We start from the raw sequence: 9,071 nt of genomic DNA on the forward strand, positions 1-9,071 counted from the left end.
GTTATATTTCTTCTTAAGAGGAAAGAGCAATGTCGTGGTTTAACCCCCGCAGAAACTGCGTAACACAAAGCCACTCACTCACTCTCTCAGATCTATCCCAGCTGATACCAGGACAAGCAGAAACCTTAATTTGCATTATCAACAGTGATATACATAAAATGCTATGGCTTAACAATATTACAACATATCGAGTTTGGCTTTTCCCCCATTGTCATTTTGACAAGCTGCCTTTCACAATTTCAATCTGTAGCCCATGGGCTTTTCTCTTACATTGAGAAGTTTGTCAATTTTATCACCAGGTTTGCTTGCAAGAAACAATATGAAGAATCCATAAAGCTGTGAATAGTTTCCTATATGTCTTGATATATTTTGTTCTTCTTATAGACGGATTGGGCTTCAGAAAAAGAAAAATTAAGATTTGTTGTTTCTAACTACATCTCAGCCTCTCAAGTCCTTCCTCTATGCTTTGAAACTCAGTGCAATCTTATCTACATTGGCTCCTTCCATAGGGATACCCATCCCTCCTACAGACCAAACACATGGCAGAGATTTGCATCCTTGCAGAGTGCCTATGGTTAATTTTGAACCTATACATTCAGTCTAATAAGGAAAAAAAGAAACTGGGTGCTTACACTGCTGTGATAAGCATGACTGAATGCACAACTGCAGGCAAACAGTAAGCACGTTGTTTATTTCCCACAACAGGCTTTATCCACTGAGACATGTCTTGAAATTGGAGGATAAGCAAAAAAACACTTAATAAGGAAGAAAGGAAGAGAAGGAAGATGAAAACAACCCTCTTTCACAATCCTCTTTGCCTGGAGCAGCCTGCTCCTGTTTAATCTTGCCTTGAGGTGTCATTGATAGACACTATATGGAAGTACACTGTATGGGGTATAAACACTTGTCCACATACATAGAGTTCTGATGGAAGAACAGGATTAGTTCCTGAGTTGGCTCACTCAGTGATGGAATCATCCAGCACTACCCAATGCTCCAGACCTTCCAAAAGGCTTTTCCTGACAATTCTTATTTGTTTAGTCTTAAATGGAGTAAATTCACCTACAGTGTTTTAGAAGATCAGGCAAAGGTATTGCCATCATCTCCTGAAATGTCTCTGGAAATGTGAAACACCTCCTCCCATTCTGCACACCTTTGCTAGTCCTGGGGTTTACACAACATAGCAGAAATTGGGCTGTATGAAATATATTTAGTGGTAGTCAGGGGAACTGTTTTCTGCCTGGTCCTTGTCAGATAATGTTTACTGGCTGGTATTTCTGTCTCATATCCAACCCTTGGTTGCATTAGCCATCAAATCAAACTCTGCAGCTCGGTGGGAAAGCCACCCTGAATTAACTTCCTGAACTTTTTCTGGATTTCAGGTTCTCTTACACTACAATAAACACAGCTATTTTGGGAAAAAGAGAAGATGCTTTATACTTGGCACAATTGTGTGAGGCTATCATTAACACTAGGCAAACCCAAAGAGACAAATAAGCAAACTAGCAAAGCAGAGGGTTACATTCCTGATTACTAAATAGGAAATAAAGTTATCAAAACCAAAACAACAAGTAAGACATAGAACATATTTGAAACAACTCAATTCTACAGCTGTCTCAAGACTTCTCTAAGTCATGTCCCATGAGTAGATATGGGAGCAGATGTAACCTAGTTGTACCAAATCCTGACTTTTGACTTTCAGAAATAACCTTGTACGATTGTGGAAGTAGAGCGTTAGCTCTGCTGAAGCTACCATTCTCTTCACTTCATGCAATATCTATTTCTTCCCCCTCACTTTTGTTCCCAGCTTGGATGACATTAACCTTTGCCTAGGTGATTTTCTGACTTTGTACAGTCTTTGTACATTCTTTTAGCTTAAGTGCTCTTCAAGATTTATAACATTCGTCAAGGCTCATCCATGACACATCACATAAGCAATGCTACTATCTATACCTACCCTTTAACTGAACAAATTTCAGTATGTCATTATATCCTCAGAGAGGTCTATACAACATTAATCATACAGATGATACACCCAGTTGTCAAGGTGTGTTTCCTCCCTAACATTGAAGAGAAATAGCCTTCAATTAAGGTGTGCACAGTTTTGGAATGGTTAGAAGGGACTCCTGGAGTCCCTGCTCAGGGAGGGCCATCTTTTCTTCTCTGGAGGGAGAAAAGAAACATCTCCATCTTTGGAGTTTTCAAAACTGTGGTGGCTGCTGTGATCTAATGACAGCAATAGCTGTGCTCCACAGAGGAGGCTGGGCCAGAGGCAATTCCCATCCATATCTTTTATCTCATAAACATGAATGTGCTTCATTCAACTAAAAGACTGGTGAAAAAGTACCCCCCATCCAGCAAGTCAAAGACCACTTCAGTCATCATGCCTCATTCCACCCTATTTTATTTGCACACTGCAGTTCTACATCCACTACTGGCAAGCAAAAAGCTTCCTACAAACTGAAAATTTCTGGTGCTGTCTTACAAGAACGTATACAGCTATGTATTTTTTAGTGCTATGGTGGCTTGGATCCTTAACAACGCTAGCTGAACCTTGTTTTCCTTTCATGAAATATTTATAGCTTTTTGGTAATTTCAAATTCCATGCCAAGTGCAAGGTCCTACACCTGGGTCAGAGCAACCCCAGGCACAGTTACAGGTTGGGCAGAGAAGAAATTCAATGCAGTCCTGAGGAGAAGGACTTGGGGGTGTTGGTCGATGAGAAGATGAATATGAGCCAGTTTCAGTGTGCACTTGCAGCCCAGAAAGCCAACCATATCCTGGGCTGCATCAAAAGGAGCGTGACCAGCAGGTCAAAGGATATGCTCCTGCCCCTCTACTCTGCTCTCGTGAGATGTCACTTGGATTGGGTACAGTTCTGGTTTCCTCAACATAAAAAGGACAGGGAACTGTTGGAACAAGTCCAGAGAAGGGCCACAAGGATGATCAGGGGACTGGAGCACCTCCTGTATGAAGATAGGCTGAGAAAGTTGGGGCTGTTCAGCCTGGAGAAGAGAAGGCTGCATGGACACCTCATAGCAGCCTTCCAGTATCTGAAGGGGGCTTATAGGGATGCTGGGGATGGACTCTTCATTAGAGACTGTAGTGACAGGACAAGGGGTAATGGGTTAAAACTTAAACAGGGGAAGTTTAGATTGGATATAAGGAAGAAGTTCTTTACTGTAAGGGTGGTGAGGCACTGGAATGGGCTGCCCAGGGAAATTGTGAATGCTCCATCCCTGGTGGTGTTCACGGCCAGGTTGGACAGAGCCTTTGGTGAGATGGTTTAGTGTGAGGTGTCCCTGCCCATGGCAGGGGGTTTGGAAGTAGATGATCTTAAGGTCCTTTCCAACCCTAACTATTCTATGATTCTAGAATTCCAAAAAGCCCCCACTTCATTCATCTAAAAGCCATTTCTGATGATTGCATAATAAGAGATTGTTGCAGTAAACAAAGATAACAGTAGCTAGGTCAAGAACTACCTGAACAAATTAAAATTAGAAAAGCAAATAAAGCAACTTAGAATTCAACAGTACGCAGACACAATATTTAAGTGTATTATTCCCTACTATCTTTTAGGTGCATTACCCTGTACTACCCCATTCCTTACTATATATCTTATATTGAATGAACAGAAGATAGTATATTCCAGTCACCTAAAATAGCATTATCAACCTTTATTAGATGTTGGGGACAGTTCTGCTATGTTTAATTAGCATCTAAAAAAAAGCTTCTATTTGAAAGCAACAGAAATAATTTTGGATCTGCCACTGAAAGCTACAGCAACACATTGCTTTTCCCCTATTCACAGGTTAAGTCTGTTCTTGGAATAGTCACTTCCCCTCCTTCTCTTAGCACTCCCCACAACAGCAGGCAGTTCCTTAGTTCCAGCAGAGCACAGCCATCACTGGAGCTTTGAACATTTGGGCCCTTAGACTAACCCTATGGAAGGTTATTACACAGGTCTTCGGCCTGTATCAGACAAACTTTGACTAGGATTTCACTGTGCTTCCATTTGATGATGAAAATTTGGTTTCATAAGCATGTATATGTAGATTGCAGAAGAACATGTATCTTTGGTACCAGCTGCATCAGTTAGTAGAAGAGTACATCTAAAGCTATTTAGCAGTTTTAAAATAGTTGTAATTTCTATTCCCTTAACTATCTGGATGAACAGGTTCAATACAGTAGTTTTATACTGAATGAGCAAGAGACAGGAAGAATAAGCAATAATTTGATCTATTATCTTATAACCATTTAAAAAATCGTTACATACTAAGAAAATAACTGGTTTCTTGTTGGTACATACCAGGTTCTACCTTTGATAGTCCAAAAGCACTGGATGCACAATACTGGATGGATTTTAAAGTTATATTGGCAAAATGTGATCTAGCTACTGGCTGTAATATGAGAAATACATGCTAGAAGACAGACAGGAACAAGACTCATCATTTCTTTAGGGGAGGTGGAACAGGACTGATGGAAGAAACTCTTTAACAGTCCATGAAGAGAGATCATATTAAGAGGTGGATCACTGTTCTGATAAAGAAAAGGACATTCTTTCTTGCTCAATGAAAATTATACTTAATATATGCCACTAATCTTCTCGCATGCCCTGGAGACCTGTGAGCCTGTGCACATTGTTCTCTGATGGTTTTGATCACAACTAATTCATCTTAATGAGAGGGAGTGCTGAATTCAGGGGCTTTATCTCACTGCACTGCAATTAGTTTTCACTGGCAATAGGTTGACTTTTCCTTTATGACATGCAGGTTATGAATGTCTTATTTATTTTGATGACAAAATCACAATGATTGATACATATATGTTTAAATCATTACATCTTAAAAATTGCACTTCAAGGTCCCACTTAGGTACCAAGCCAACAGTGATTTATTTAAGGGTTTAGTGTGCTCTCAATTACTAATTTGGTTGCTTTTGAAGCTTTTTCTACTGGCCTCCACCTTCAGTTCCTATTTGGACACTCCTGCAATCCTCCATTTGCTATTCTCTGAGGACCTTGGTATCCAAACCACTGCCTTATTTTTTTTTCTTCCTCAACAACAGCAATAGAGAGCCAGTGGCAAAGAAATCTGGTAGAGAAAAAAGTCACCACTAACCAGATCACTAAAGCACACATCAGCTGGAAGAAGTTACTGAATACTAAGTAGCCTTGATTAAGAATACTATGCAGCCTTGATTCCATTAATCAAATAGCAAAATTCTACTTCAACTATAAAACCTGAAAGAAATACAGAAACGGAAAAGTAATTCACTATTCTGATGAGAACAAAAAGCACCCCTTTCTTTAAGCTCCTAAATGTAAGTGCTGTGTCAAAAATGCATTTGTGAATGTTTAAAGCTAAAAAGACCTGGAAGCAGTCTGTCAAAGTTAGAATTAGTTAGGTTTTGTTTTGTTTGTTTTGGTTTTATTAACAAAAGAGCATAGAGGGGAAAGACAGAAGTAATATGTTGCTGCTGGCCCTGAACTGCATTTGCACAGGCAATATACTACCTGGGTGATTACTGTGAGCAACTGGATTTATTTTGAAACATTAATTCCATCACAGATTCTTTCTACCAAAGAATACAGTATTATTTATATTTAAATTTCCTCTTCAAATCAGATAAAAACATTTAAATGCTCTGGTAGCAATTGCGGCAATTCTGGTGACATTTCCCATGGAGAGTATTATAAGCTTCAATCTTTTTATTTATGCAGGAAAATCAGGGTTGTCTAAACATGAGGTACTTTTAAAAGACAAACTTCTTTCGTTAGTCTGTATAGCAGGCAGACTTGTCAGAACTCTGTAGTAATGGGTATGTCTGGTAAGCAGACTTCTGGATAGCACATCTACAGGAGGCTCCCTGTTCCATTTCAGGTAGTCTTTCATCAAGTGGCACACTTCCAATTACACACATCTTTAAGCAAAATCTTCCCAAGGGCTTGCAAGGCAACAGGGACATTTTCTGACTTTTCATGAATTCCAGCCAGATTCTTCTAGCCTAAATCAGAAGGCTCAGGCAATTATTTGATTGCAAAACAATCCTGACTGCGTGAATGTAATTGGGACCATCTCTGCTCTGCCAGTGATCCCCTGTAAACCGCCATTACTAAATCCTAGATGCTTTCCTTGGCAGTCCAGGTCCTTCCACACCCACACAGCAGCGGAACACAACCTTTTAGCTTGAGGCTTTTTTGCTCAGCCCCATTATACAGGATTGTAAAGATGCAAAAGTGGAACTAAGACTGTAAAGATAGACTGTGGTTCCCACATTTTCTCTTTCCCAGCACATGCAAATCCCATTTCAAGCATAGCACTGAATGAACTGCAAAAAAAGACTTCATACTGTAACACCAGACATCTGCTTCTTTTGATTAGCTATAGATGTAGTTCTTCTGAGATGTAAGCAGAGCAAAGTAACCCCCCCTGCTTCCCCAGGGTGGGGGGAGGGAATCAACCCGTTCATCCAAAATCTAGTTCTATTTTCCAAGGCTGCTGTGCAACGGATATTAGTTACTGCTAATTTACCTTTTACTTTCCTTTATCTCCTAGATCATTTGAACACTGAGCACTGGGTTTCACATTTACTTATTAAAATCTGTTAGTGATCTCAACTAGCCCATACTGAGTGCTCTCAGAGTACCCAGCACAGGTCACAGCATTGCCATAAGACAGAAACATGGATTGAGACCCAGAAGTACCAGCACTGTTGGAACTTGAATGCATTCAGGTTGAACAATTACACCAGTAATTTTCCGGACAACTCTCTGCCACTACTTTCTCTTGGAAAGTGATGATGAAATTTGAGAACTACTCAGGCCCTAGTTTCAAAAACAAGAGTTTCTCAATACATCAGCATAATGAACTTCAACTATTCCATTGCTGGTCAACTTTCAACAATAAACAGAAACAAGAATCCAAGTTCAAAACCTCAGCCTTACTTTGCTATTACTTCCTTAAGTACGCATGAAGGCAGAAGCACGTTATTATTGTGCTCTTAAAAGCAATGAATTACTTGCATTTTAAGCTGCAAAGCTTGAACAGAATCATGTTAGAAGAACTTTACTAACTATAAAGCTTAGAATGGAAGAGTTGTGAAAATTCACAAACTTACCTAGGCATACTGTCCAGAAGTGATGCAATGCGCAAAGAATAAAACCCCCTGAAGTTATTTTTCTGTTCTAGTCCATTGTCGAGTCATCTAATGTTCAGAAGATCTTCCTGTTGCTCCTCCACAAGTTACTCAAAAAGGCAAATGAGGGCACACCACGTTGGGAAAGCACTCTACTAGATTAGTCAGCTTTACTGGATTAATTTTCATCATTAACAAACACATGTGATCTATCTGTGATTTAGGAAGATCTCATTTATAGCATACATTTCTAGATAGGTTTGCTTGCTTTTTAAATGCAGATAACTTCACTCATAGGAAGATTTCTGAAATGTCATACATAGAGGACTCCTCTCCACCTCATCACCCCCCACAATATCTCTTGCCAGTGTTTTTTACGGTGCAAGATAAAAAAACAAGAGCTTGGGTACACTTCTTGCACTGCACTTGCTCATGTTTTCCATAAATGCTAATGAAATTGTTCCCTTGTTTCTCTGGCACTGCAGCAGAAAGTTTTGAGTCCAAATGTTTGGGTTTTTTTTCCATGAAAATTACAATTGACTTTCCACAGACATGCCCTCTATCTCTTTTAAGAGGAGAGACAAATAAGTGACCAAGTGAAGACCTACGGAGAAATGCACAACTTCAGACTGACCATGGACTGTCATAAAATTAAACAACATTTACCCACCTCTAGTACACTGTCTACTACACTGTCATATAAAACAGGCCAACTGCTTGTGTGTTACTATGTACTTTTCCCACTATTTTCCATTCCTTCTTTTACTCTACATTTTATGCACATTTTGAAGAAGCTGCTCTTTTCCAGAAAGATTTCTGCTGACAGGAGGCTGTGCTTACGGTTCAAGTATCAGAACACATTGTGGGAGCTATTTTCCATCCCTCCTGTACTATTTCAGGACTGGACTCTGTGTATCTGTAAGGTAACACCTTCTGCACTGAGGGACTATGCATCAATATTTCTTCATGATCAACACTCTGCATTGATCCCTTATTCATAAATGTTTCTCACTGGTCTCATGTGACATAACCCTGCACATGCATTTCTGTTACTTCAATTTCTCCCTCTTTTCCCCCTCACAGGAATACTGGCTTGGCTTCAACTGCTCCAGACTGCTGGCTGCAGAGGGAACTGGGACAAGCTGCTTTTAACCAGCAGCAGATTGCTTTTTAAACCCTTTGCACAGAATATAAATCCTTGAATATTTTCCAGGAATCTGAAGTGTGTTGACTTCTGCGCTCAGACTAACACACACAACTGGGCTTGAAATGCAGTTAATTCTGTTCCCCATTTGTGATAGAATCATCAAAACACTCTCACCCTGTCTACTCTCAGCAATGTAACAAGTGGGTTTCTCTGTGTGGGAGTGGTAGGTTTGGGGGGGGTGGGTGGGCAGGGGGTGTGATTTTTAAATTATTATAGGTTTTTTTTATTTGGTTCCTTGGGCTAGCAGCCAAGATTTCAAATAGTTCCCACTACACAGATGACTAATAATCAAGGTGCTCCTCCGCCTCTCCCACTGAGTTGTGCAATTCCTTCAGTAAGGCATTACCCTATGCTATGTGCAAACTGAGTGTGCTGCTTTGCACCAGCAGCAGACAGCCTGGGAAAACACTGCCTGACTGGCAGCACAACTTTTTAATTAAGTAAGTAAAAAAGCCTTCAGACTCTAAAGCCTCTAGCGATGTTAAGTTTAGCTAAAAATCTTAGTGTTAAATTATACCTAACTGGGATGCATAGCAGCACCTTAAGATGCTGTGACTAAGGATATGATAATGCCAAAAAAGAAAAATAAATTGAAGCACAGCCTTGCCCATGCGAAGTATAAAGCTGACTCTGGTATCACAGAAAGCAAGTAATGCCAGCCTAGAAGGAAGAAAGAATAATCCAGTTTCACTTTATTCCACCTTTTCTTGTTTTTATATCTAGGCAA

General features: G+C 40.0%; 1 long non-coding RNA gene across 1 annotated transcript in view; it reads right to left on the minus strand.

Annotated features, from left to right (window-relative positions):
* LOC134174433 (uncharacterized) overlaps positions 1-8,505 on the minus strand; it is a 30,000-nt gene extending 21,495 nt beyond the window's left edge. Inside the window, exon 1 of the long non-coding RNA XR_009968643.1 lies at positions 7,120-8,505. This is a non-coding gene — a long non-coding RNA (uncharacterized LOC134174433). The remainder of the gene's footprint in view (positions 1-7,119) is intronic.
* Between the last annotated feature and the right edge of the window lie 566 nt (positions 8,506-9,071).

The sequence above is a fragment of the Pezoporus occidentalis genome, unplaced genomic scaffold (assembly GCF_034315485.1).
Source record: "Pezoporus occidentalis ecotype Australia unplaced genomic scaffold, CSIRO_AGI_Poc_V1 ctg60, whole genome shotgun sequence".
Classification (NCBI taxonomy): domain Eukaryota; kingdom Metazoa; phylum Chordata; class Aves; order Psittaciformes; family Psittacidae; genus Pezoporus; species Pezoporus occidentalis.